The sequence below is a fragment of the Mustela putorius genome, unplaced genomic scaffold (genome assembly GCF_011764305.1).
Source record: "Mustela putorius furo isolate JIRA1106 unplaced genomic scaffold, ASM1176430v1.1 tig00003869_pilon_pilon_pilon, whole genome shotgun sequence".
Classification (NCBI taxonomy): Eukaryota; Metazoa; Chordata; class Mammalia; order Carnivora; family Mustelidae; genus Mustela; species Mustela putorius.
Genome location: NW_025422021.1, coordinates 28,334,139 through 28,342,919, shown reverse-complemented (window position 1 = coordinate 28,342,919; position 8,781 = coordinate 28,334,139). Strand labels below are relative to the sequence as shown.

General features: G+C 42.7%; 1 pseudogene; it reads left to right on the top strand.

Moving 5' to 3' along the window:
• Positions 1 to 529: 529 nt before the first annotated feature.
• On the top strand, positions 530 to 2,995 carry LOC101691548 (annotated as a pseudogene).
• Positions 2,996 to 8,781: the final 5,786 nt, after the last annotated feature.

The following is an 8,781-nucleotide window of genomic DNA, read 5'->3' as shown; positions in this document are numbered from 1 at the left end:
AGATAAAAACAGTCAGGAGAGGACATGAAGATTTATTCTATGTTCCTATCCTTCTCTTCCAGAGGACAAAATACACAACAAGTTGGAAAATCATACTTAAAAAAATAATAATAAAACACATATTTGGGACACCCCATGCCTCACTTTCTACTGTACTCCCAAGGGGAGGGTGGGTGCCTAAGAGCATTTCCCCAGAAGTGTGAGGGTGATTTTGGATAGAGGGGATTGCCAACCACTTTGGTGGTAAGTAGCAGGCCTAATAGGATGCCGGGCAGGCCTAGGAAAAGGGTCAGCAGAGAGGAGAAGGAACAAGTAACCATCACCTCTGGTTTCCTAAACAGGAACTCTGAGGGAGTGGGGATTTTCCAGGTCTTTTGTGAACTTAGAATAGGCACTTGAAAGTATCTGGTAAGACGATTCAGTCCCAAAAGAGGCCAGCCAAAAGAATGAGGGGGGGTCTCCCCAGGCACCCTTGTGAGAATAACATTGTCTTTCATCACTATGTGACAACTCCTGACACACCACCTTGATGCTCAGGGAAGACAAGGCAGGATGGAAGTCCACTAATTCCTTAAGATCATCCAACTTTTGGATGATTATCCAAAATGCTTCATTGTGGAAGCACACAATGTAGGTTCCAAGCAGATGCGGCATATTCTCATGTCCCTCCGGGGAAGGCTGTTGTGTTGATGGGCAAGAACACCGTGATGCACAAGCCCCCTCCAAAGGCACCTAGAGAACAACCAGCTCTGGAGAAACTGTTGCCTCACATCCGGGGGAATATGCGCTTTGTGCCCACCAAGGAGGACCTCACTGAGATCAGGGACATGCTGCCGGCCAGCAAGGTGCCAGCTCGTGCCATAGCCCTCTGTGAAGTCACTATGCCAGCCCAGAACACTGGTCTAGGCCCAAGAAGTCTTCTATCTTCCAGGCTCTAGGCATCACCACGGAAGTCTTCAAGGGCACCAGTGAAATCCTGACTGATAAGCAGCTGATTAAGACTGGAGACAAAGTGGGAGCCCGCAAACCACACTGCTGAACATGCTGAACATGTCCCCCCTTCTCCTGTGAGCTGCTCATCCAGCTCGTGTTTGACAATGGCAAACACCCTGAAGTGCCCGACAACACTGAGGAAACTGCATTCTCACTTCCTGGACGGTGTCCACTATGTTGTCAGTGTATGTCTGCAGACAGGCTACCCAGCTGTGGCATCAGTGCTCCTTTCTATCATTAATGGATACAAGTGGGTCCTGGCTTTGTCTGCAGAGGCTGATGACCCCTTCCCACTGCAAAGGTTCAGGCCTTCTCAGCTGATCCTTCTGCCTTTGTGGCTGATGCCCCTGTGGCCACGGCCACCACTGCTGCACCTGCTCCTGCCACAGCCCCAGCCAAGGTCGAAACAAGGGAAGAGTTGGAGGAGTTGGACAAGGATATGGGATTTGGTCTCCTTGACTAATCGCCAAAAAGCAACCAATTCAGCCAAATCTATTTGTGAAACAAGAAAATAAAGTCATACTTCTCTTAAAAAAAAAAAAAAAAAAGAATGAAGAGAACCACACTAGCAAAAACTTGAAAAGGGTGGGGGGGTAATGCTGCCTCTACAGGATCCCCTGCACTATGCTATAAATGGTACCAGTTGGACACAGAAGATCATCTACCATGACAAAGAAAAGAGCCAATGCTGGGCATCCTCCATGTCTAGAAATTCAGCTACAGACATCAACAGCTGGACTGCACTGGCACCTGGGCAAGACTAAGGGAGGGGACCAGCCTGTATGCTGCCACACCATATGCTCTCCACATAAGCAAACTCCCTCTCTTCTTACCACTGCCAGCTAACAGAACCTTGAGCCCAGTGAAACAGAAGCAGGACCAATAATAGGGAAAAGAGAAGACCGGGAGACAGAGCTCAGAACAGCTAAGATAATAATATGCAAATCTGACTGAACATTTACACAAAAGAAACATTTATAATGCAGTTGACTAGAATACATAAAGGTGACAAGATCGTTTTCCACTGCCAAGTGAGAATAATGGCTTAAAAAGGAAGTTCTATTAAAAAAAAAAAGAAAGAAAGCTTTGCTTTTTTCCCACCTATTTTGTAATCATTTGTGTAACTTCTGATGTCATGTACCCACAAAAATCAGAAGGAAGAGAACTGACCCATCAAGAAGAGGACTGAGAAATAAGATAATGAATGGAATGAGATCACAATGACCATATCAGATGGAAGGAATGACCCTGATTTAAGATGAATTTTCTAGGTCTCAGGTAAGACCAAGAACAGGTTCTTTTTTACCTTTACACAGGAAAACAGACTTACACAACACAATAAAAGGACAAGTGGGGTTTGATGCCTGTTTCCAACTTCTCAAATCCAATGGGAATGGAAGGGAGTGCCTCCAGCCAAAGAGGGAAGATAAATCTTTTTCAACACTTCAGGCAGTACGTAATGATGGTTGAGAAGTCAGAATGGGGAAGGAAGTGTAGTGTGGCAGCCTCTGGGTCCTCAGGATACTGAATTTTTTATCAGTCCAGCCAAAAGGAAGTCTTTCCATCAGCAGGACCCAAGAGATGCTACACAGCAGCATTGGTCAGGTATGCATTCTACTGTCCAATGCTGCCCAGAGAGAAAACATCAAGCTTTTTTTGCCATAAGGCACCGGATTTTGTGGGACTTATGAGGATGGCCAGGCAAACACGGAGCACCCTAGGCACACTCAGGGAAACCAGCTCCCCTAAGCATGTTGGGAATGGTCAGGCAGACAGAAGCTGAAGTTTCTTAAGAGGTGGGAAGTGGGTGGAACTCTTAAAATGCAGGACTAGAGTGCCTGGGTGGCTCAGTAAGTTGGGCATCTGACTCTTGATTTTGGCTAGGGTCATGATCTAGGGGTCATGTGACTGAGCACCACGTGGACCTCCATGCTCAGTGCAGAGCCTGCTTGGGATTCTCTCTTCCTCTTCCCCCACCTGGCTCGCATGTGCATTCTGTCCCCAGCACCCTCCATCTAAAATAAATAAATGAATAAAATCTTTTTAATTAGTTAATTAATTAAATGCAGGACTGAAACTCTATCATACAATCTTGCTTCAAAAATCAAAGTGAACTTTTTTGGGGGCGCCTGGGTGGCTCAGTGGGTTAAAGCCTCTGCCTTCAGCTCAGGTCATAATCCCAGGGTCCAGGGATCGAGCCCCGCATCCGGCTCTCTGCTCAGCAGGGAGCCTGCTTCCTCCTCTCTCTGACTGCCTCTTTGCCTACTTATAATCTCTGTCTGTCAAATAAATAAATAAAATTAAAAAAAAATCAAAGTGAACTTTTAAAAATAACTTGTACCAGACAATTTTATATTTAAGGTATGGGTTTCACTTATAATGTAGAGGATGATGTGGAAATAAAATAATAAAAAAATAAACCTCCATTCTTAATAGAATTTGCTTAGAAGGGCATCAGCCCCTGGAGGATTGTCTTCTTAGACCAAGACTCCTAGGACTGTCTGCGCAAATACTAACACTTCCTTACTGCATATTACAAAACTCTACTGTAGTATGAAAGTTCTGTTGATAACATGGGGCTCTTTGAGTCAATAGATGTTTACATACAGAAATGAAACACTTAAAATTTCTTCTAATTTATTTATAAAGATATTTCTGCCACTAACAAACCCAGTGTATTATCAAAATGCAAATGATAACATTTAGCCAAGTGTGTGGTCTGAACAAAGGAAAAAGAAGCTCTAGAGACACTGACAAGCCAAACAAATAACAGCAGAAGGAATCTTAATATTTATACTTTTTGTATGACTCCCCACTACAATTACGAAAGGGTTGAAAGATAACAAATTATTGAATCCTGTTTTAAAATGACTTAGAATCTTAATCTCCATTTTTAACTTGCCAAGATTTCTAAGAAGATATTTAACTACATTCCCACTTGGCCTCATTAAATTTCATATAAATGTGTTTACCATCTCAATTGTATAACATTGAAAATATTGCCTTATAAATATTTTATCAACAAGAAGTACTAGCACTCCCCCACCCACTGACTATGAGAGAACAAAACTGTCGTTGGACAGAAGAAAAAATTCTTTATATATCCACAAGTTTTGACAAATGTGGGGAATTTATCTTGAGTCATTCTGAATGGAAGCTTCTAAATTCCAAATGTGAGAAGCCTGTGAAGGACATTAGTTCCTCTTGAGCTTTTAGGATTGAAACCCAGCCTGTTAGTTTGTGACACCAATCTTCACAGCCTATAGATGATTCACCTAATGTATATGGAAAAGCTACAGTGATACTGGATTTTTAAAAAAAAGATGTTTGTTAGAAATTGGACATACTTTTTTTCTGCAGTTAAAAGCTTTAAACAACAGTGGTACCATCCTGCTTTCCAACACACATGTAAACCATCAGTAACTGTCTTTATTTTTTTTTTCTCTTTAAAGATTTTATTTATTTATTTATTTGACAGACAGAGATCACAAGTAGGAGAGAGGCAGGCAGAGAGAGAGGAGGAAGTAGGCTCTCTGCTGAGGAGAGAGGACAATGCGGGGCTCAATCCCAGGACCCTGAGATCATGACCTGAGCCGAAGGCAGAGGCTTGGCTTTAACCCACTGAACCACCAGGCACCCCAGTAACTGTCTTTCTTAATCTCAGTTTGCGTTTCAGGATTTAAAGTACTTGGGAGCGGGGGCCCCTGGGTGGCTCAGTGGGTTAAAGCCTCTGCCTTCGGCTCAGGTCATGATCCCAGGATCCTGGGATCGAGCCCTGAATTGGGCTCTCTGCTCTGCAGGGAGCCTGCTTCCTCCTCTCCCTCTCTCTGCCTACTTGTGATCTCTGCCTGTCAAATAAATAAATAAAAATCTTTTTTAAATAAATAAATAAATAAATAAAAGTACTTGAGGGGTATCTGGATGGTTCAGGAAGTTAAGTATCTTTCTTCAGCTCAGGTCATGATCCCAGGGTCCTGGGATCAAGCCTTACACCAGGCTCCTTGCTCAACAGGGAGCCTGCTTCTCCCTCTCCTTCTGCCCTTTCCCCCACTCACACTCGTTCTCTCTCAAATAAAACTTTTTTTTTTTTTTAAAAGAAGTACTCTCCATGGTGTTAACTTAGAGAAAAATGAGAAAGGGGCATTACACAGTCCATTAAGCTTCTGATTCCTGGTTTCAGCTCAGGTCATGATCTCAGGATCATGAGACTGAGCCCAGCATCGGGCTCTTGAGCTCAGTGCTACATCTGCTTGAGAGTCTCTCTCCCTCTCCCTCTGCTCCTCCAACACACACTCCCTCCTCTCTCCCTCTCTCTCTCTAAAATAAAGAGATAAATCTTTTTTAAAAATAAGATAATACCTGTCTCTGCCTACACTGAATTCTTTGAGCCCTATTTCAAAGACAAAGTAAATGGTCTATAAACAACAGATAACCTTATGGCTATAAATCACTCTCTACCTCTAGAATTTAAAAAAAAAAAAAAAGATAATGTTAAAGGTTCAGAAGAAAACAAAATAAAAATTGATGCCTTTTGAAGTGTTTTTTTTTAAATCATTTCCAGAAATAACTGGCAAAATAATGCCTCTAAATGTTCAAGCCAAATTAAATTGCCTACAAATGATCAGAAATCATGGTTGCCATGGTTTCAGGTGCCCAGAATATGGTGTATGGACTAAACAGTGCCTTGCAGCAAAAATGTCTCTGTATTAAGTGGAAGACACGCATACACACACACACACACACACACACACACACACACACACCACTAATTACAGTGTTCTCAGGCATTTGAAACCTTTCAAAAATAACAGTAATAATGATTGATAATAATTTTTTGAACTGTCAGCTGATCTTACCTGCTAGTGTGACAACATCCACTTATCACCATCCTGAGTTCTCAGTCTTAGCCCTACAATATAACCCCAACCTTGGGGCTATCGAGCAGAAATAGAAACAGCCTTATGATCATGATGAAGAGAGTCACACATAGCCTCTGGTCCAACAGGTATTCTTTTCTTTTAAGACTTTATTTTTAAGTGGGCGCCTGGGTGGCTCAGTGGGTTAAGCCACTGCGTTCAGCTCAGGTCATGATCTCAGGGTCCTGGGATCGAGTCCCGCATTGGGCTCTCTGCTCAGCAGGGAGCCTGCTTCCTCCTCTCTCTCTCTCTGCCTGCCTCTCCAACTACTTGTGATTTCTCTCTGTCAAATAAATAAATAAAATCTTTTAAAAAAAAAGAAAAAAAGACTTTATTTTTAAGTAATCTCTACACCCAATGTGGGGCTCAAACTCACAACCCCAAGATCAAGACTCATATGCTCCACCAACCGATCCAGCCAGGTGCAGCCTTACAGGCACTTTTAACTTTAAAAGTTATTTAAAGTTATTGGGGCACCTGGGTGGCTCAGTGGGTTAGGCCGCTGCCTTCGGCTCAGGTCATGATCCCAGCGTCCTGGGATCGAGTCCCACATTGGGCTCTCTGCTCAGTGGGGAGCCTGCTTCCTCCTCTTTCTCTGCCTGCCTCTCCGTCTACTTGTGATTTCTGTCTGTCAAATAAATAAATAAAATCTTAAAAAAAAAAAAAGTTATTTAAAGTTACTTTCTCAAAAAATCTAAAAAATTTTTTGGTGCCTTTGAGTTTTGTTTTAGTTTTTGTTTTCGTTAAGCAGGTCTCTGTTTTCTCTTCCTTTATTTTCTCCATCCCAGTCCAATATGGAGTTTTTAGAGGCTTCAAGTCAGTCAGTGGATCAGTCAACGTTTATTGAGCAACACTATGTCAGACACTATTCAGACACTGAGGTTACAAAGATAAGTAAAACACAGTCTCTTCCCTTATAAAAGAGGTTGGTTTGTCGGTCCCATGTTCAGACTGACAAATAGTTATTTCTAACATAGTGTACTAAAGCTATAGTAAAAATAGGGACAGCATATTATGCACAGAAGAGAGGGCCCTGGAGAATCAGAGAAAGCCAGGAATCTTCCTCAGGTTTACCCTTGAGTTACCCTTGAATCAGTCAGCAGTGGGAATTAGGCAAATACCAGGGGACCAGGAAAGAACTCCACTTAGGAGGAGTGCAGGAGTCTTGGCTTTATGTGTCCAAGGCATTACAACACTAAGTGCCACAAAAGAGCACAGTATGTCAGGGGAGGGGTGGCAAGAAACTAATTTGAAAGCGATATGGGCAAAGGAAGAGTTCTTTACACGTGAACTGACTTTAGCAGTATGGACTTTATTTGGGAGGTAATATGGAATCACTGAACAGTTTAACACAGAAGAGCCATGTGGTCTGATTTGTCTTTTGGATAGATGCCTTTGGAGGACAAATTTGAAAGGAACAAAAGTGAAAACACGGAGACCATTTTGGAGGCTATTTATGATGGTTGATTTTATATGTCAACTTGACTTTGCCATAAGGTGCCTAGATAGTTGGTCAAACAGTATTCTGGGCATTTCTATAAGGGTATTTGGGAATAAAATTAACATTTAAATGGGTAGACTTGGGCGCCTGGGTGGCTCAGTGGGTTGAGCCGCTGCCTTCGGCTCAGGTCATGATCTCGGGGTCCTGGGATCGAGTCCCGCATCGGGCTCTCTGCTCAGCGGGGAGCCTGCTTCCTCCTCTCTCTCTCTGCCTGCCTCTCTGCCTACTTGTGATCTCTCTGTGTCAAATAAATAAATAAAATCTTTAAAAAAAAAAAAAAAAAAAAAAAATAAATGGGTAGACTTGAGTAAAGCTGATTACTTCCATATTGTGTGTAGGCTTCATCCAGTCAACTGAAGGCCTGAACAGAATAAAAAGGCCAATCCTTCCTCAAAGCAGGAGAGAACTCTCCAGCCCACTGCCTTTGAACTTCATCTGTAACAGTGCTCCATCCTGCCTGATGGCCTTTTTTTTTTCTTATTTTATTTATTTCTTTGACAGAGACAGATCACAAGTAGGCAGAGAGGCAGGCAGAGAGAGGAGGAAGCAGGGTCCCCACTGAGCAGAGAGCCCAATGCGGGACTCAATCCCAGAACCCTGAGATCATGACCTGAGCCGAAGGCAGAGGCTTTAACCCACTGAGCCACCCAGGCGCCTCTGCCTGATGGCCTTTGAACTAAAATACTGACTCTTCCTATGTCTCCCACACCACCAGATGTTGAACTTACCAGCCTCTGTAAAGACATAAGTCAATTCTTCATAATAAACCTACCTAGCTACTTAGCTAGGTGGCTATCTTCTATCGGAGATAAATAGATATATAGATATACTTCATGTATGTAAAATTCTATTTCTCTGGAGAACACTGGCTAATAAACTCTTTCTGTGACTGAGAACCAAATAATGGGGGTTCAAACTGGAATAGTGATAATAAAGCTGAAAGTGAAAATTACTTAAGAAGGAAATCAGTGGTACTAGAGACTAAAATTGGTGGGTTTCATAGGAGGCTAGAAATCAAGAACCATCACTTAAGTGTCCAGGTAAGTGATTGGACCACCAACTGAGGTAAAGATCCTAAAGGAGGGAAGAACAGAAGCGGTACAAGTAGTTAGTATGAGACATGTTAAGTTTGAGGTACCCTGAGCATCCCATCTCCATACCCCAACTCCATACCCAGAGTTGGATGTATGAGTTCAGAGCTCAAATGAGAGTTTGAGGCAAGAAATGCAGAGTTGGAAGGCATCCTCCATCATTTAGAACCACACACAAGACTAAATAAGATCACCATGGGAAAGGATGAGCAAAGAGAAAAGGAATGAGCCAGAGGCAGAACTTTGGGAAACACCCATATATAATGGGTGGGCAAAGAAA